Source organism: Convolutriloba macropyga, chromosome 7, assembly GCF_964194025.1.
Source record: "Convolutriloba macropyga chromosome 7, txConMacr16.3, whole genome shotgun sequence".
Taxonomy (NCBI): Eukaryota; Metazoa; Xenacoelomorpha; order Acoela; family Convolutidae; genus Convolutriloba; species Convolutriloba macropyga.
This window is the reverse complement of record NC_134474.1, coordinates 52,581,370-52,600,122: the sequence shown is the minus strand read 5'-3', so window position 1 is coordinate 52,600,122 and position 18,753 is coordinate 52,581,370. Positions and strand designations below refer to the sequence as shown.

The window sequence follows — 18,753 nt, the reverse complement described above, 5'->3', positions numbered from 1 at the left end:
TTCTTGAAAAAATCATATTCAAGAAATTCTATTTGAGAAATTTGATGTGTGGCGGAACAGCCATGAAGATAGCCGAAAGATAGATTTTGTTGAGGATGCATCAATTAAAGATGGCCGAAGCCAATATTATAAAACTTGAAACTCTTCTCGCCAAAAAAGTGGGAAATTGATTTGGTCCTAATAAAACGTGTATAACATTGACTCCGATAAAAGAGACTGAATATGACTTTATATCACTGAATTTACCTTACTAGAAACGTGTTCTCTACGCATTGAGTACAGAAACTAGAGTGCAGATTAAACTATTTTCTATACTTCATTTGAAAAAGCACTGCTGGAAATGATATAATCAAATATTGTCAGCAAAAGTACTCCAGTACGCCAACTCTTAGAAAGCCCTGAGTATAAAGAATTTTTATGTAGAAAGAATGGAGAGAACGGGATATACACACGATTCAGCCCAAGAAAAAACACAATATGTTCTCTAAGAGCCTTTCGACTCACTAGACTAGGCTATTCACCAAAACTTTGGAGAATTAAACTCATGATGTGAAAGGGTTTCCTCTGAGATTGACCGCCCACTCCCCAACCATCACCATCACTAGACCCCCAGAATATTAAAAAGAATTTAACGGATTTAATTTTGCAATCCATACTTCCCTTCTTCACTGTATTTTGATCAGGTTCAACAAAAAAGCTATGGTGTAATCAAACCGGCGTTTTCCAAAATTTCCAAATAGAGACGTTCCTTGCGAAAATTGTATTATAGATGTCCAGTTTTTAATTGCACGGTCAGCAGCACGCGAAACCGTTGAGCATTGACTGCTTTTGGTTGAACAAGGTTGAAAACAATCTAATTTAATGGGAATAATGCACTCGATAAACTACTTGCTCCAACCCAGAATGAGTGGATTTGCCATGCGAGCAAGTAAATGTACGTAGAAACCATTCAATGATAATCGGTGATAACTGAAAGGAGAAGCTCGTGACGCACAGCTCAAAATGAGCTGTCGAAACACTTGTGAGAAATCGATTGACCAAAAAATCGTAGAGTGAAAGTTATGAAAACACTTAAACCACAGAGCAGCTCTACATCAGAACGTGAGAGTTGGCAGACAAGTTTTTCCTCAGTAGGATTGGAATTGATAGAGGAAGCAATCGTCTGCGCCAGAATATCAGACGGGATATGACTTAAATAACAAAACAACCAGAGGGAGAATTGATGAAATATTTCTTCAGGGAACTGAAAACAAAAGCTGAGAGTTGTAATCTGGAAGACTTTGAACTTTCGCGACGTGTAAGAAACTTTTCTGCTGCTTTTCAACAGAATTGGCAGTTGAAAAATTGTTGCTGGATATGTCTACAAGAAAAACAAAAGACAGGTGGAGCATATAATATAGCAAATTATCCATGTTATATAAATGTGACATTGTGAGCAATGCGCGTCAGGCAAAAGTTGGTTTCATGATTTGTGTTCCAATTTACCAAATACAATACTGGTAGTCAGTATAAGAACCCGGTGTGTTACTGTAAAATCGACAAACGATGTGAATGCGGATTTCGTGGTTTGGGTTGTTTTAGTATTATTAGGTTTGAAAATAAAATGAATGACCTTACCTTATTTCTGACCTTGATATTTTTTGCTTAAATTCAAAGTAGTTTATTCAAAGTAGTTGAAAAAGAATAACTGAAGCTTAATAAGATTATGACAAATAATTGTTGAGGGAGTGCTCAACTATCTGATTTGAATGCAGAAAAGTATTATGTGTTATTGGACAAAGGAATAGGACCAACGAAACAATCTCAATCAGCTCTTGAACACGCAAAATCTTGATAAATTGCGCGCCAAATTTTGATATAAAAATACACTATGCCCAATTGGCACGAATGTAAAATAAAGTTTAAGTGGAAAGGCGTCTAACGGTTAATAGATTAATAACTGGAACCCAACATTGCCTAAAAAAGAATGGGGTAGGGCTGTTACATTGGGAGAAATCAAAGGTAGTAGCTGGGCGTGGGACTATTGTTAACGAAAAAATTGTGAACAAAGCTACCTGTCACAAAAGCCGATATTGATTTGTTATAAAAGAATGTTCAAACAATAACTGCACTGATTCCAAAAGAGATAAATGACAATGATCAGTTCGAGGACAATTCTTACATTGGAAACATTGAGGAGTTGCGAAAGGAAACCAATGAAATGAAAAACACAACCAAAGCCATGAAACATGTCCTGGCTCTTAAAATAATCAACAATGGCAAAGCAATTTGAGCAACAGAATCACTTCGTTTGGAATTCTGGAAGTGAAAAGTGAAAAACTTGCTGAATTATTTGAATACTCAATGCTTTGACTGACGATTGCTTCAAATTAGGTATATCTGTGACAGGAAAAAAATAGACCCATTGCTGTTAAGATACAAAACACTTGATCTTTGAGAACAATCTTTTTGTCTATTGCAAAATTAAAACGGTCCGGAATTGTTGTAGAATTGTTCCTCCCCGTGAAAGATTACAGAAAAATAAAATTCCTTATCAGCAGCAACAACTGAATCGCAAAACTAACTGAGCCACCCATTAAAATGTTTGAGTATGAGGAACATATTTTTTCATTAGAGGTCAAGAGTTGTACTGTACAGATAAAAGTGTCAAAAAACAAGTCCGCAGTTGTTTATAATTGCACATTTTTTTGGACTATCAGTTCTTAAAAGTTCTTCTTTGAATTTTAGATCTCTCTTGACTTTACAATGAAGAAATAGTTTAAAAGTTCAGTTTAAAATGACGCTCTTGATCCTTTACTTTTGAACAAAAATTGGCCAGATACAAGAACTGCAATCGTAATTTTACTGTTTTAAACTGCTACAAAGCAATTGCTCGAAAGGATCGAACTGCTGGAGAACACGGAGGAATTTTATTAGGAAAGAGATCAGAAAGCAACCTTTTCAGTGATTTCATGAACATTTCCACTCAAGTAGACTTTGCAACGTCTGTTATGGTTTCTAACCTCAATCAAGCAAGGGTTAAGGGTAAGTGAGTAGATTCCTCCTAAAGACTCGCCCTATCGCATAGTTACTTCAACGTTTGAAACCACGCTGCAGGAAGTGTGTTCAACACAAAAATCTATAGCGAAAATGTTGGACTTCGTTAATTTTTTTTGAGAATGAATAATCCTCGGATTGGACTTTTCGTCTGATATGAGCCTTTTGAGCGCAGAAAAGCCCTACGAAAAACTTTTTATTGAAAATCACAGAAATTACGCTTTCTTCTTTTATAGCAGACAAAACATCAAAAGACATTGCTTTTTTGGAGCTTTTCTTGCTTCAGCTGCCGTTATATCAATTCATCCCATTCTTTCAGATCATCCAATAGTCAACCTTCTCCAGGCATCGTAGACAACCAGCAATGTCTATTTTTTCTGTTCGATGCACCAAATTGCAAGAAATAATGGGAAAATTTAATCATCTTGTTAGCTTATCCGAAGACATGAACAGAACAATTGAAAGATTTTGCGAAAATTTCTTTTGCTGTAAAACATTTGTTGCTCAAAAAACAAATAAAAAAAGGGAAGCTCCAAATTTTATCTCATCATATTCTATAGATGCAGATAACCTGCTGAATTTTGCTAAGAGGCGTCTTGTTGACTTAAATTGTATTCAAGTATTAGAAACGATCGGTTGGATTCAGTAGATTTGGAAAAAACAGTCTACCTGAATTCACTAATATCATCACAGTGCAAATTTAGCAGGAGAACTTACATTGTGCTGCCATCATGCCTAGCAAGATAAATTTTAGTAAAAACGCCCTGATTAGCTCGACACTTGTAGCCAATGCATTCATTCATTTTTGTGCATCCGTATTTTGAAAAAGATTCCAACACTATGGTAGTTCAATTCTTATCAACCGGGCCGCAAAATTTTATTTTACATTTGCGTTTGTGTGATAATGGGGATCAGGCTTCGCTTTTATCTCGTCAATTCAAATCCAACTCTTATGAGCATTTATATCCAAGGTTACTGAAGAGTTTCTCGAAGGCCATTGTACCGATTACGATCACTACTGACGTTTACAATAAAATTGTTGACAGTTAGAAGTTTCCAGACTACTGGAGGAAAGCAGTTACTAAACCCTTGCATAAAAACGAATCCAGACTTAGAATCGAGACAAGCATCTAAATTGTTTGCACTCTTTGTTTACTGAGAAACTACTGCACAGAAAAATTTCAGGACTGTTTATTGAAGCAATTAGATAATTGACAAAATTTCAGGACAAAGTAATTGACGGTTACACAAACTCTTTGAAACAGTGTAATTTTTTTTATTGTTTCTATGAAAAACATTCGATTCTTAGTGTTTTGCTTAGATATTGCAAAAGCCTGCAGCACAATAAATATGCACAAGGCAGTTTTATGTAATATAGGAAATTTTGGCTTCGATCGAAAAAACCTACAGTGATTTTTATGTTACTTGTTCAAAAGAACGCAATGAAAGTTAGTGGGAGGAGAGGTTTATCAGAAATAGCAGTCACAAGTGGGGTTCCACAGGGGTCGGGGTTGGACTTCATGTTTAAACAGATGAAGCTATTGGTTACGAAGTGAAAAGAGAATTAAAGACATTAAAAGATACTAAAATTCCATCAAAACATATATGACAGAACTTGAATAAACTCTCACAAACTTAATTGGTCAAATAATTTTAATCAACGACTCTCAAAGGCCCAGCAGAAACTTCTATTCTTGAAAAAAGATGCTCTTGTTTTCACCAACATTGGAATGAAGTTCACCTAATCTGAACTTATATTTTGTCCAATTTTAGATATGCCTCTAATGTATGGTTTTTGAATTGGCCAAGTTGCATGAAGTTGGCGAAATTTCAGGGATAAAGAATGACACCACAATTTGAAAACAATTGGTTGTTTTTACTTGTTAAAAATGACTGATTTTCACTTTTTAACTGTGAAAGTGCGTTGAAATTTGCAGACAATTGAAAACTTGTAATCTGAACCGCTCTGCTTGAAAACGCTGCATAACAACAAACATCGATTGGTCTCAAAACACAAAAATTGGGCAATTTTTTGTGAAGAAAGTTGCGAAGTTCTTAAATGCAATTGTGCCAAAATATGAAAATGCGTTATTTGATTGGACATCTCTTCTACCATTATTCAAGAAACAGTTGAATACTCTCTTGAAAACACAATAGAAAACTTTAATTACTATGAAAATACAATAAAATGGTCATGCTTACGTCCGTGAGCTAGATTACATCCTTATATCGGGCACCAAGCCAATTTAATAAAGAATTTTTTTAAATGAAATGTAAAAAATTATAATTCAAATAATTAACTTGGTTAACATAACGGTGGTTTTCAGTACAACAGAGCAACAGTTTATGAATCTCATTTCATTAGCGTTTTTTTAATTTTCCGCATGTAATTTGTTTGTTTTTTTTTCTCGTCACTTTGGTCTAGTAAGAATAAGAATAGTAGAACTGCACATTAATAAGGCTCCCGTTTGCTGCAAGCGTTTTAGTGGCTCATCATAAACGGACAAATCTGGAGTGTTCTTTTTCTGAACTCGTGATTCAATCTCTTAACTTCTGGAATAAGGTTTTAAAGATTTTTTCCCGTTTGATATGTATCTATAATCTTGCATCCCTTGCAAGGAGCATGATTGCCGACCCCCAGATTGCTGTAACAGAGACTGATTGAAATAACCTACTGAAAGCTACCGTCAACCCCGCCGGCTGCAAACATCTGGTATCAGCCAGACTAGCGGTTCGTTTGAGGGTCTTACAAACTGTCTCTGAAAATACTCCAAACGTTTCGAAAGCCAGAGGAATGAATTGAGTTCCGACTTCACTACGTTTCTTGGCGTACTCTTCGTACTTCGTGTCCTCAGCAGCTGACAGTGCGAAACCACTCTTCTCCGACGCATTTATAACGAGGCTTAACTGCAAGGGAGAACTGTCGGTAACGTCTAATGCTGCTGGTTGACCGGCATTTCATGCAGGTAAGAAAATATCTCCCGGTCTGGAGTTATTGTCGAGTAGTAAACTTTTCTGTTCACAGATGGGAGACAAAAGAGCTCCCGAGCCAGCTGATATTAATTTTGTCTCGTTTACGATTATGACAAGAGATCATATCACCCCGACCATGGCATGACACGGCATGGTCGCTCATTACATCTAGCATTTTCTCTCGTTCTCGTACAATTTTACGCCCAGTCGGTATTTAATAGCAACGCGGAACTCATTGGCAGATATGTAATAATACGATAGGTAATAATATGCTATTATAATATGTAATAATAAAGAATAATAATATGCTATATAGTACACGGTATATATTGCGAGTCTCTTTCAGAGAACATTTAAAAAGAAACTCCCGTTAGTCATCGCTGCATAGTCATCGGCCCACATCACAAACCTAGTATTCCTGTTCTAAATAACGAATTTCAAAGTTGTGGAATACAAAATACTTTTGATCCGGCTTGGCGGAAATCTGCAAATTCACAAAGATTAATGTAGACAATGAAAAAGCATTGCCAAAAACTTTAAACCAGAAGGAACTTAAGGTATTAATACACGAAACTTCGAGCTTCTCGCAATGCACTATTCAAACCAAATTATGACTAAAACGATTTGGATTACAATACAAAAGCGAAATAAAGACTTGAAATTTCTCACCACTATTGGAAACCAAATAATTTGTGATTGATTTGGGTGCCCTAAATTAATCTGGAAAAGTTTATTGCAAACATAGCTGTTAAGGAGTTGAGCTTCCAGAAAATTTGGACGACGATGTTTTTAAGTGAACCTAATAAAAACACCTGGCAAAATCCAATAGTTGCCAACATTTGAATATCAGGAAATGCTTGTCTAAGAAGTCCGGCTGAAATAAGTTTTGTCAGACTGATTGAAGTCTTCATCAATTGATTGGCCTAGTGTTGAACAATTAACTACTATCTGTTAAAGGTCAAAGATACTTTTCAACGGGCTCCCTTCAAAATTAAATTTTGAAAAATTGCAAGAGCATGGTTAGCCTGTAATTCAAAAACAAGAAGCAAAAAAGCTATTATTAGAAATTATAGTCAATTTAAGTATGTTTGCCTTCCCTATGTTTTTTTCCTCTATTTTGTTATCTTGGGGTTGGATGTCCTTTGGGGCTAGGTGAAGAGTCTAATATCAATTTTCTGGGGAGGTCATTTCCTGGTAGGTTTCACACCAAGTTTGTTGTTCTTGTTAATGATGCATCAATTCAAGATGGCCAAAGCCAAAATTAGAAAAGTTGAAACTCTTCCCGCCAAAAATGTGGGAACTTGACTTCGTCCAAATAACACGTGTAAAACAGTAACTCACCGATAAAAGAGACTGAACTTAACATTATCTTACTGAATTTACATTACCAGAAACGTGTTCTCTACACATAGAGTAAATAGTTTTTTGGTGATTTTCTGTGCGAATTTTTTTTCGCAATCCTTCTGATAAACATATTTTTCTTGCTCAGAAGCACCCCTTTTTTGCCCGCTCTATTGAATATAATTTGATTTTATTGATGACAGTTTTGTGGTGGAATTCTAATTTACACAGTTACTGGAATTCTAAAAGATTTACTTGTTGATGGAATTCTGTCTTGTTGGTGTTCTACGACAATGGGTATTCTATGACAATGGGTGTTCTTTGACGATGTTTTTTTACTATGCCGAAAAAAAAAATCAAAATCTGAACTGTGACACTTTTTTTGGAAAATGTAGGTTTCAGTAGTCACATAGAGAAGGACATGACATTTGTTTTCGGTTTCAGACGTTACCGCAGATGATCGCCCTAGGTCTCAGACGTTACCTAAGAAGTCCCGTTCCCCCTTTAAAAAACATTGACTCAAAACTCGGATTTTTCTTACCATAGCTTGAGCAAAGAAGCAACCCTTGGTTTTCTGAAAGTTCTGGCAATATTTCAAACTTTTGGACAAAAAAATTACTGATTTTTTTGAAATTTTTCGATAAAAAAAGTTGATAACAGTTAAAACTCAGGCGCATCAAAACAAAAATCGAGTGTCGTTTTATCCTGTTAAAAAAGGACACGCTTGCTAATAAAAAAGCTGCGAGAAGGTTTTGATAGAGAATTTTTACCTTTTCAGAATCAAATCTTAAAGTTTGTTGGAATCTTTTTGAACTTTTCGCTTTTTCTTTCTAGATGAATGGCTGCAGTTTTATTGGAAAGAAAAGCTCTTTGCTAGTTTAAAACAGCAGCAATAAATTCATTAAGCAAAACGAAGAAATTTTTTGCTGGTTTTGCTCAGTCATTGAAAAGTGAAAGCTACATTAGCCAGAACATTTAAAAACAATTGATCAAAAAGCTAGCTGATAAGCAAGATCATCACGCTTCATGCAATTTTCCAACTCAGATAGCAAAATCTTGGTCAATTCTACAAAGTTCAGATTTTTCTTTTAATTTGTCCCCTGTCTCAGCAGTTACAGTTGAAGTCCCTTTTTCCCTGGTTACAGACGTTACCAATTAGATGAAGGAAGTTTTTTTCCAAAGGTCACTGTAGTCACCAACTGTCACAGTAGAAAAACTGGTTTCAGACGTCACCTTAAAAGATGATTAAGATTGATGATTGAAGACTAGTTTCATATGTTACCATCACATAAAAGATTCTTCAGTTTGGTGTTCAAAACAGCAAAAATAAAAGAAACTGTTCAACAGAAAAGATCGCACTACAAAAAAGTTTCGTTGCAAGCTACCTAATTTGTGTTCAGTAGCTCGTGTTGCCTGAAAGCATCGCCCTTTTTCTAATTTCGAATTAAGTGAATTTTTTTCTGTTCCTTGCCTCAGACACAATTGGTTAGGGTATCATTCACTTGAAGGAAAAAAACATCTGGAATTTAATTGCGAGCAACTCAAAAAAGCAAAAGTTCTTGGTCTAATGTAACAATTATTTAGTCATCTTAAATTTATTGGTCCAAAGTTCATAAACAAAACTAGCAATGAGTTGAGTCTGTTGAGAAAAAAACGGTCTACGTTAACATGTTCGTGAGTTTTCCGTTTTTCTCAAACGAAAAATCATAAAGCTAGTTTTAGCTTCAATTTTAGTGCAGCTGTTTTTGGAGGGATTTCCTTTGGGTAAAATTATCAAACCAAAAACATTTTATTGGGTCTAATTGTTGAATTGGTGTTGGGAATCTCAACCCCCTTACTTCACAAAATTTGCGCCGCGAAGAAATGTTCTAGCCGTTTCTACCTATCTCTAATTAAGAAAGAACTCGGAAAAAACAAAGAGATCAAAACAACAAGATGACAAAGAAAAACACTCAGAGCTGCCTCTCGACCCCTTACACATGTGGCTGACGTACCAGACAAAGAAGAACCCATCAACCCAAATCATTGTCTAGTGCAGAGACCTTACAATTCAATGCCACCAGGAGACCTTTCATCAACCATGCCAGCATCCTTCAAGTCGTGGAAAAACGTACAGCAGCTTATGAACCACCTCTGGAGACGCCAAGTTAAAGAGTACCTTCTCACTTTAACGAAGCGACGCAAATGGTCCGAACAGAATGATTCGTTGAAAGTCAATGACCTGGTGTGGATTCTCAAAGACCTCACTCCGCGTGGGATATGGCCTCTGGAACGGATTGTGGAAACATCGCCTGGGAAAGATGGATCGGTACGCGTTGTCAAGGTAAAAACGGCTTACGGTACGTACGTCCGCCTCGTTGCCGGTCTCGCACGTATTTTGGTTGATTAGCCGTTTTTTTGCTCACTTTTTTCTCGGAACGTATATCTAGGCAACGCGAGCTACCCTCTGGTCTCTTGGTTACGTCATTAATCCCTTCTTTGGTTTATTTTTTTGGTTTTCTCTCCCCGGAGCCTGTTGATGATGCATCAATTCAAGATTGCCAAAGCCAATATTGGAAAAGTTGAAACCCTTCCCGCCAAAAATGTAACGTAAAAAACTTAACATTATCTTACTGAATTTAAAATACTAGAAACGTGTTCTCTACACATAGAGTACAGCTCTTGTGGTTGCCAGAAACTGTTTGCGTCTTGAGTCAGCGCTTTTGTCTAGCCTTGGCGAGCGTTCTCTGACTACCCCTCACTAACCCTAGAAGCCAGTGATTAAACAAAAAGCCCCCAAAAAGGGAACAAACGAAATGCATCCCTGTGGCTCCTGTAAAGCAATCTGTGAAGTGTACTGCATCCAATGATTGGAACGCCTTGAATTATTCCAGTTACGGTAAACACCCCTCTCCGATGATAATTTTAAACAATTTGGGATAAACAGTGGCTCTTTATGGGCATACGCTAACTGTAGAACTCAATTTCAACTCCAAGAAACATAAAAGAGGTTTAGAATACTGATCTCTCTTTATTAATTCACAATTAACTTGGTTAACATAAGGGTGTTTGTCAAAACAACAGATCAACAGTTTATGAATCTCATTTCATCAGCATTTTTTATTTTTCCACACGCAAAATATTTGTTTTTATTCTTCCCACTTTGGTCAGGTAAGAATAAAAATGGTGGAATTAAACATTAATAAGGCTCCCGTTTGCTGCAATCGTTTTGGCTACTAATCATAAAACGACCAATCTGGACTCTTCTTATTCTGAATTAATGAATCTGGCCAAGAAGAGCGAGTCAAAATCATTGAGGCAGACCCCTTGACCATATCTGTTGAAAATGATTGCAACAATAATGGATCAACCATCTCCCCTACGATCAGTCGAGCACCCAAAAAAGCAAAATAGCCACCTAGGGAGCCCGTGCCAACAACATTACTGCTGATCCCCGAATAGCGGTGATTGTTAAAGATTGCCTCAGTTTACAGAAAACTACAGACAACCCCTGCGCTCGGAAAGAACGGTTGTCACTTAACACAGCCAACCGCTTGAGTGTTTTTTTTGAAGGTTGCCGATATTCCGTCAAGGACTTCAAATGCAAGCGGAACAATTGTGATTCCCATTTTTGGGCAGTTATCGTCGTGGAGGCAAAATTTTCCTTCATCTGCCGCATCAAGCGCGTATCCTGCCTTTGTAGCCGCATTAGCGAAAGCGTTGGATTGCAGCGACGAAGTAATAGTTACATCAAATGCAGCAGGTTTTCCCGCTCTCCAAGTCGCGCAAAGATGTCTCCGGGGAACGATTGGTTTTCTGGAATGAGGTTCTTTTTTCCACTACTGGTGAGAGATTTGCAGATGAGCAAGCAGACACTAATTTATCTCGAATCCGGTCATATCTTGCAATTGTGTCTCCTCGACCGTGACACGCAATGGCATGATCCCCATAGATGTCAAGAACTCCTGCTTTACAAAATGGGCACTTCATTCGGCGTCGTAGACAGGGACACCCAACCTGTACTTTGAACTAATTCTAAAGTCATTTGGTGCCATATGAAGCCCAAGAGCTGGAATGGGGGGAGCAGACAACCAAGCTTCAGCATTACGAACAGACAATGAGAGAAGTCGGGCGAATTCTCTCTCAACCGCTAGATTATCTTTGAGACGATAAAATTTCTCATTTTCAAGAGCATGTTGAATCGTCTTTTGCGATAAGTTTAAAATGTCCCATTGTGCTATACCGGAATAAAGATCCTTAAAAACTTTGCAGTTTTTTGGGCTTTCACCGGTTGTTTTTGAAACAAGATTTTCAGAGGAGAGAACAGAACCAACGTATGATGCTTGATACTGGTCTTGGCATTGGCGAACACCCAACCCCGAAAGGGTTTTGGGCAGGGTTGCTTGAGTCATGGATTCTTCTGGAAGAAGAGTTCCAATGATATTCTCAAGTTTTTCGCGCTGTTGGGCATCAAAATCTTTTAGAGATTTAATACTGGACTTGTAGGCGTTTGGCAACACAAAAAATACACCATCCTGGGGTCCCAATGCAGTAGCGTAGGATACCTAGGGCGCACTGAGGGTCGTCAAGGTAATCCAACTTTTCAAAAAGTACCCTTATTTTCCTTATCCTTTCGTTAAGTTTCATGTATACAAACTCTGGGGTTCCTAACGCAGCTCCAAGAACCTCAAAGCCCGAAATATAAATTCGTTTTATTCTTATATCAAGTCTGTCAAATTCTCCGGTGGACCAAAGTTGGCACTTATCGACCCTGACAAGGAGGCTGCGATCAGGTCAGAGTTGGCATAGAACATCACAAGATCTAATGAGATTGTCTTCTGAGCCCACCAAGACACCATCATCTAGATACCAGGAATGGCGAAGATTCCTGAATTTTCTCTATAATGGACCAGAGCGTCAAAGAGAAAAGCAAAGGGCCCAATGGGTTGCCTTGATGGATCCCGCTTTTACTGCTAACAACAAATTTATCATATAATAATTGGCCGTGTTGTGAATAACAGAAAGTGGTAAAAACGGCAATGCCGGGCATTGAACTGGCAACGGCTTTCAGCATTTCACTGCGTTTTATCGAATTGAATGCATTGCAAAAGTCAATTTGCAAAATACCCGAGGATCTGGACAAGTTGAGTTTTTTTTCATACGAAAGCTTAGTCGAATGTAAAATGGCTTCTGCTCGACCCTTCACTCCGGCACCCAATTGCAGGATCCGGAAAAGTTTTTTAGCGTCTAAATTTGCTTCCTTGGTTAAACATTTAACGATTAGCCTCCTCAATACTTCTCCGACTGCAATAGGCTAAGTACCGCTTTTATTTTCAACAAGGCCGACAACGATGCACTACAAAGTGCTTGTGAAGCAAATTCAAGTTTTTCCCCAGGGCAGCTTATGTTTACCAGCTTAGTCAGTACTCTCAAGGCAATTTGTGACCGGTCTGAAGCGGTACACTGTACAGCATGCCAAAGATGTTCGGGAAAAAATTTTGAAGGACCAGCTGCTGTAAATCTAGAAAACGAATTCAGCTGTTCCTCACTGAATTGATAGGCTTTTAATGAAAAATTTTGGACTACAATAGGCTTCTCTTCAGTGGGATGCAACGTTTTCAAACTATCGAGAGTTGCCTCGTTGACTGGTGCAAAACCAACAAAAGCCAAAGACTTTTGCTGCCCTGCCATGTTGGCCATGAAAACACAAATTTTTTGCACGTTTGGTAAATTCTTCAGTGTTTGTACAGTTTGGTTGTTTAGATTGTCCCAAGAGCAAGCTTAGTTCCAAAGCCCTCCAAAGTCTCCGCAGTTCCAGCAATTAATTCTTTTTAGAATTCTTTTGTTATTGTTCCGCCTGTGTTTCTCTCCTCCTCTGTTACAGGCACGTAAAATGCATTTAGATAATCCGAACAGTTTTCTCCAGTTTTGTTCTGTATTGGGATCTTCAATGCAATCAGTAATGACGTCAGAGAGAAGCTCTGATCATTTGTACAGTACATTGATAGGGACATAGCGGATAGTCGGGTTTTATTGTGCAGCAACGTTTTTATATCTGGAAGGTTACCGTCTGTTCTAATTGTTTCGGCGTTTAAACCAGCTGATACATGGTCTACATAGGGCGCGCTCTCGGCATTAATTAGCGACCATTGACTTGGTCTGATAGTTCCTTGGAGATTCTTTTCAAGGTTTTTTGAAACACCAATAGGACCATATTGATATTGAGTTGAACCATGAGTCGTAATTAGGGCCCCATCTAATGTATCTAACTTTCGTTTCTTCCAAAAGATGTTCGAAAACCTGGGTCTTATATAAATTGTTGGCTGTGTCGGGAATAAATAAAATAGAGCCTGGTGAAATGCGAAACCTATTTTCTATTGTAAGGTTGGACATCTGTTGAATTAGACCACTGCTTGTGTTGGGATTAACCTCAGTCTTGAAACAAATGTCTGTCTGAATTGAATTTTCAATTGTCAAAGCTTCTTTTGTTCTCAAATTGTACTTTATTTTTGAACGTGCGAAAAACTGTTTAGAAGAAAACAATATACCACTTCTCCTTTTTATAGACTGCCACAGTACTAAAAATTGGAATTATCTCACCGGGGAATCTGCAACTTGAGACTGAGAGAGTTGTTCCACCCGTTGGGACTTCGGCTCTCCACAGCAACACACTGCTGAGTCGACTTCTTGAAGAAGGCCCCAATTATAGAATAACAGCCACTGATTTCAAAAAGAGGATCTCAATTTTCAAATTTGGTTGCTAAAGATTCAAATTTCAAATGTAAAGTTTTCTTAGCTCTTGTTTTGCTTGTTGAGTTTGAAAGATCAACCGGACGCACCTGTCTAAATATATATCTTCTCAACCTCTTTATTATAGAAACTATCGTAATTTTTTAAGATCTCAATTGACTTAGTCTTTCCTACCTCCATTTCCTTTATTTTTTAAACAAGTAATTTGAAAATATAACTCAGGGGTAAATATTACAAGTTTAAAACGTTATATACAAAATTAGTACAATGTTAAAAATCAAAAATAGTGGTACCCTTTTTCAAAGGTAAAAATAACTTTTCAAGCTACGAAGGTTCCTTTCCAACGTCACAGGTTTGAATTGTTGAGCAGATGCTGTTTTAACATGCGTTTAAACTGTGAGCGTGATCTGATAGTCTGGATTTCACTGGGAAGTTAATTTCATTTTTAGATGGTTCTTTTTGGTGAGCATCGTCTGCTCGACCTTAGGAGAATTAATTGTTCAATTCTGTTGTTTTCTCTTAATAGGACATTACCACTTAGAAAACAACTCTCAGTGCCATCTGATTTAAATAATGAAACATCATTCCTAAGTTTTGAAACACTCATCTGACTTATTAAAAGTTCTGCAGGCCAAATGTCAGATTTTACTAAGAGATCTCTAGATCTCTCATGTTTTTTTCAAATACTAAACTTCGATTCCCCATTTTATTTGTCGATTAATTCGCTGCATTGCAGAGAAATTCAAGTTCTGAAAAAATAGAGCACTGAAAGTTAAATGAGAAAGGACTAGGGATTTGAATAGCATCATTCGTGCTTTCATAGGTAACTGATAACCTATACGGTATATGGGTCTAATCGCTGTGGCCATATTTGATAGGATTTTGTTGGGTTGTACATGAAAGTTTAATTTAGAATCAATCATCATACCCAAGTATCTGCAAGGAATTTGTGGCGTAATTTCTTGTCCCCGGAAAACTATTGGATCGAAATTTTTATTTTCTTTCGAGACGCAAAGAAGTTCAGTTTTACCGGTATTCATGGTTTATTTGTTTTGATAATTATCTGTTTTCTCTACTATTTCAGAAAGACATTTTTCCAGTTCGCTGACATTGTTTCTGCTAAAATGGAAACTTTTGTCATCAGCGAGTTGAATTATGTCGAAAATGCCTTTCACCTTTTCCCGAAAATCATTAATGTAGAGAAGGAAAACTAGTGGCCCTAAAACCGTTCCCTTGTGAAACACCATGATTTGTTTCCAACCATTCTGAGTAAACATCATTCATCTTAACACAATGCTGACTGTTTTTAAGAAATGAAACAAATAAATCAAAGGCACTTTCTGAAAAACCGTAAGCCTCAATCTTTTGAAAAAAAATTTTTCGCGATATTGAATTAAAAGCTTTAGCTAGATCAACAAAAACAGCAATTGAAATTTTTAATTTATCATTGTTTTCCTGTAATGCTTCGAATAATTGTAAAACAGCATCTGTAGAAGACTTATTTATCTGATATCCGAACTGTGTATCGTTCAAAATTGTTTCCTTTTGTAGAAATTCGTTAACGTAATTGAGAAGTATACGCTCAAAGAGTTTTGCAAACATTGGAGTAATTGAGACAGGCCTATAGTTCTCACAATTTTTTACGTCCCCTTCTTTGTGGACCGGACTAATGAAAGTAAGATTCAAATTTTCTGGGAAAAAACTTTGACTAATGTAAGTGTTAAAAAAACTGCAAAGGGGTTCCGATTTCCGATTGCAATTTTTGCTGCCTTGATTGCCCAAGCATTAAAAACGCCTGGACATGGAGAATTATTGTTGTCGAGTGAATCAATGGTCTCATAGAGTTCCTTTAGTGTGACTGTTCTGAAGCAAAACTTTTCCCTAACTTCTTTGCGGGAAATATTTGGAGCGCTCACATATTGTTCATTGTATAAGCCTAATTTTTGAAAACTTCTATTGAGACAATTTGCAATGTCATGTTGTTTTTCTACTCTTTCACCGTCGACTAGTTTCTTGGCCAATTCTTTTTTTGATGAAACTCCATTGTTCTTTACTTCTTGGTAGTTCATTGAAAAATTGTTTGCAAAACTCGATTTGGGCTTTTTTAACGCCTATTAACCAAATTTCTCTGATATTTAAAAATGGTATGCGCTTGCTCCGATGGGTTCTTTTTCCAGATAATAAAAAGTCTTTGTTTTATCGTGATTTCTTCTCTCAGTTTTTTTAGCCAAGGTTTTTCAGCAGTTTTATAAAAAAATTACTGACATTGAAACTTGATACAAAGCAGAAACTGAACGCTAAGCTTATCAACAAAGCGATAGACACCCGGGCCGAGGAATTTGGCCAAAATTATGTAAGATCAATGGCCACTAGCGTTGACAAGTCGGAAAATTCGCCGCAATTTTCTTACATAATTTTGCGTTGAATGCGTTGAATTTGACGACAAAAATTCAACGGATTCAGCGCAAAATTATGTAAGAAATGGCGGTGAATTTTCCAACTTGTCAACGCTAGTTGCCGCTGATCTTACATATTTAGCGTTGAAATTAACGTAGATCTTACAAATTTAGCGTTGAATTTAGCGTAGATCTTACATATTTTTGCGTTGAATTTAGCGTTGATCTTACAAAAAATCAACGCGTAGAACTCTGGGTATCGGGCTCGAACCACTGACCTCCTGTTTACTTGTCGCCTCTTCTACCATTGCGCCACCGTACCTTGGTTTCCTTACGAGCCACAATCCTTATAAAGCGTAGATCTTACATATTTTGCGTTGACTTTAGCGTAGACCTTACATATTTTGCAATGAATTTAGCGTAGAACTTAAATATATTTCGTTGAATTTAGCCTAGATCTTAGATATTTTCGTTGAATTTAGCCGAGATCTTACATAATTTCAACGTATTCAACGCATTTATCATGTGAGAAGTACTGGGAAAAATTTAAAATTTAAAATTTAAAAGTTTTGAAAAAAATTTGAATACCTAAAATGGTCTGAAATCGTTTTTGCAGCGTAAGAGAGCAAATGGTTATTTTGTGCTGACTTCATTTCTCTCAATTGTGCAGTATAGGGGTCGAAACAGTAAAAAAATTAATTTTTCGAAAAAAAACTTGAAAAATTTGAAATCTGCAAATGGTCTGAATTGGATTTTGCACTATAAAAGAGCACTAAAAAATTTTTTTCTGACTTCTTGTTACTCACCTTTGGAGTAAAGGGTCCGAAATAGTGAAAAAAATTAATTTTTCGAAAACAAAACTTGAAAAAGTTTTGAAATCGTAAAATGGTCTCAATTGGATTTCGCACTGTAAAAGAGCACTAAAAGTGACCTTTCTCTGACTTCACGTTTCTCACCTTTGCAGCATAGGGGTCGAAACAGTGAAATTGAGTTTTCGAAAAAAAAACTTGAAAAGTTTTGAAATCGTAATATGGTCTCAAATGGATTTTGCACTATAAAAGAGCACTAAAAAGTGTTTTTTTTTGCGGACTTCGCTTTTCTCACTTGTGAAGTATCGGGGTCGAAACAGTAAAAAAATAGACTTTTTGAAAAAAAATTTGAAAAAATTTTAAATCATAAAGTGGTCTGAAACGGAATTCAAAAAATTCTACCTTATATTTGTAAGATCTAAGCCAAAGTTCTACGCAAAATATGTAAGATTGGTGTTGAAAGCATTGAATTTATATAAAATCTACGCTTAATAAGTAAGATCTACGCTACAATTCAACGCTAAATATGTAAGATCAGCGCCAAATTTCAACGCAAAATATGTAAGATTGGCGTTGATTGCATTGAATTTATGTACGATCTACGCTAAATTCAACGCTAAATATGTAAGATCTACCCTAAAATGCAACGCTAAATATGTAAGATCTATGCCGAAATTCAACGCAAAATTATGTAAGATTGGCGTTGAATGCGTTGAATTTATGTAAGATCTACGCTAAATTCAACGCTAAATATGTAAGATCTACACTAAAATTCAACGCTAAATATGTAAGATCAGTAGTAAGTAAATACTGTCTCAAGAGGGGGGGGGAGGTTATCCTACGATACTTAAACATGGGATAATAGGGGGTTATCCTAGACGGAAAGGGATTAAGGGGATTAGGCGGCCTCGAAACTCATTTTTCCGCAATGACAAACCTAGCGACGGTTGATTTGAAAACTATTCACGAAATTTACAAGGAATTGAAAAAGGATTATTTTCAATACGGTGAAAGGTTTCTTTATTTCTTGGCAACATGTCAGTACTTGGATCCTGACCATGATTTGGATATTGCGATGAAAATGAGACCCTATGGTGGACTGATTGGTATTGATAATTCGTCTATGGACAAGTATTTCAAGTCTTACAAATTTTTGAGGTTGCATGCTATACTTCACGACGCTTCAGGTTTTGTCTTTGAATATAGTGTAAAAGGGCCGGGCTATTCGTATGTCCTACTGTGTCCAGTGACAAACGAGTTTCTTGGTCACGTGACAGGACTTGCCTTCTGTTTATATGTAAAGACTTTAAAAGCAATTTATTCAGTTTGCTGGAATGTTGAAATCAAGACCAGTTGTTCTTGATTTTGAAGGCTTTCGACATAAAAAGTCTGGTTTTATTATCAAAAAACTAGCTGTTTCGACAGAAAATTATTGCGATACTGTGTCATTTTTACCCCCACTTCATTCA

The 18,753-nt window shown here is 36.8% G+C and overlaps 1 protein-coding gene across 2 annotated transcripts in view; it reads right to left on the bottom strand.

Annotated features, from left to right (window-relative positions):
• The window catches only part of LOC142343148 (peptidyl-prolyl cis-trans isomerase-like), a 615,561-nt gene that overhangs the window by 129,879 nt on the left and 466,929 nt on the right, over positions 1-18,753 (bottom strand). The gene's annotated exons all lie outside the window — the stretch shown is intronic.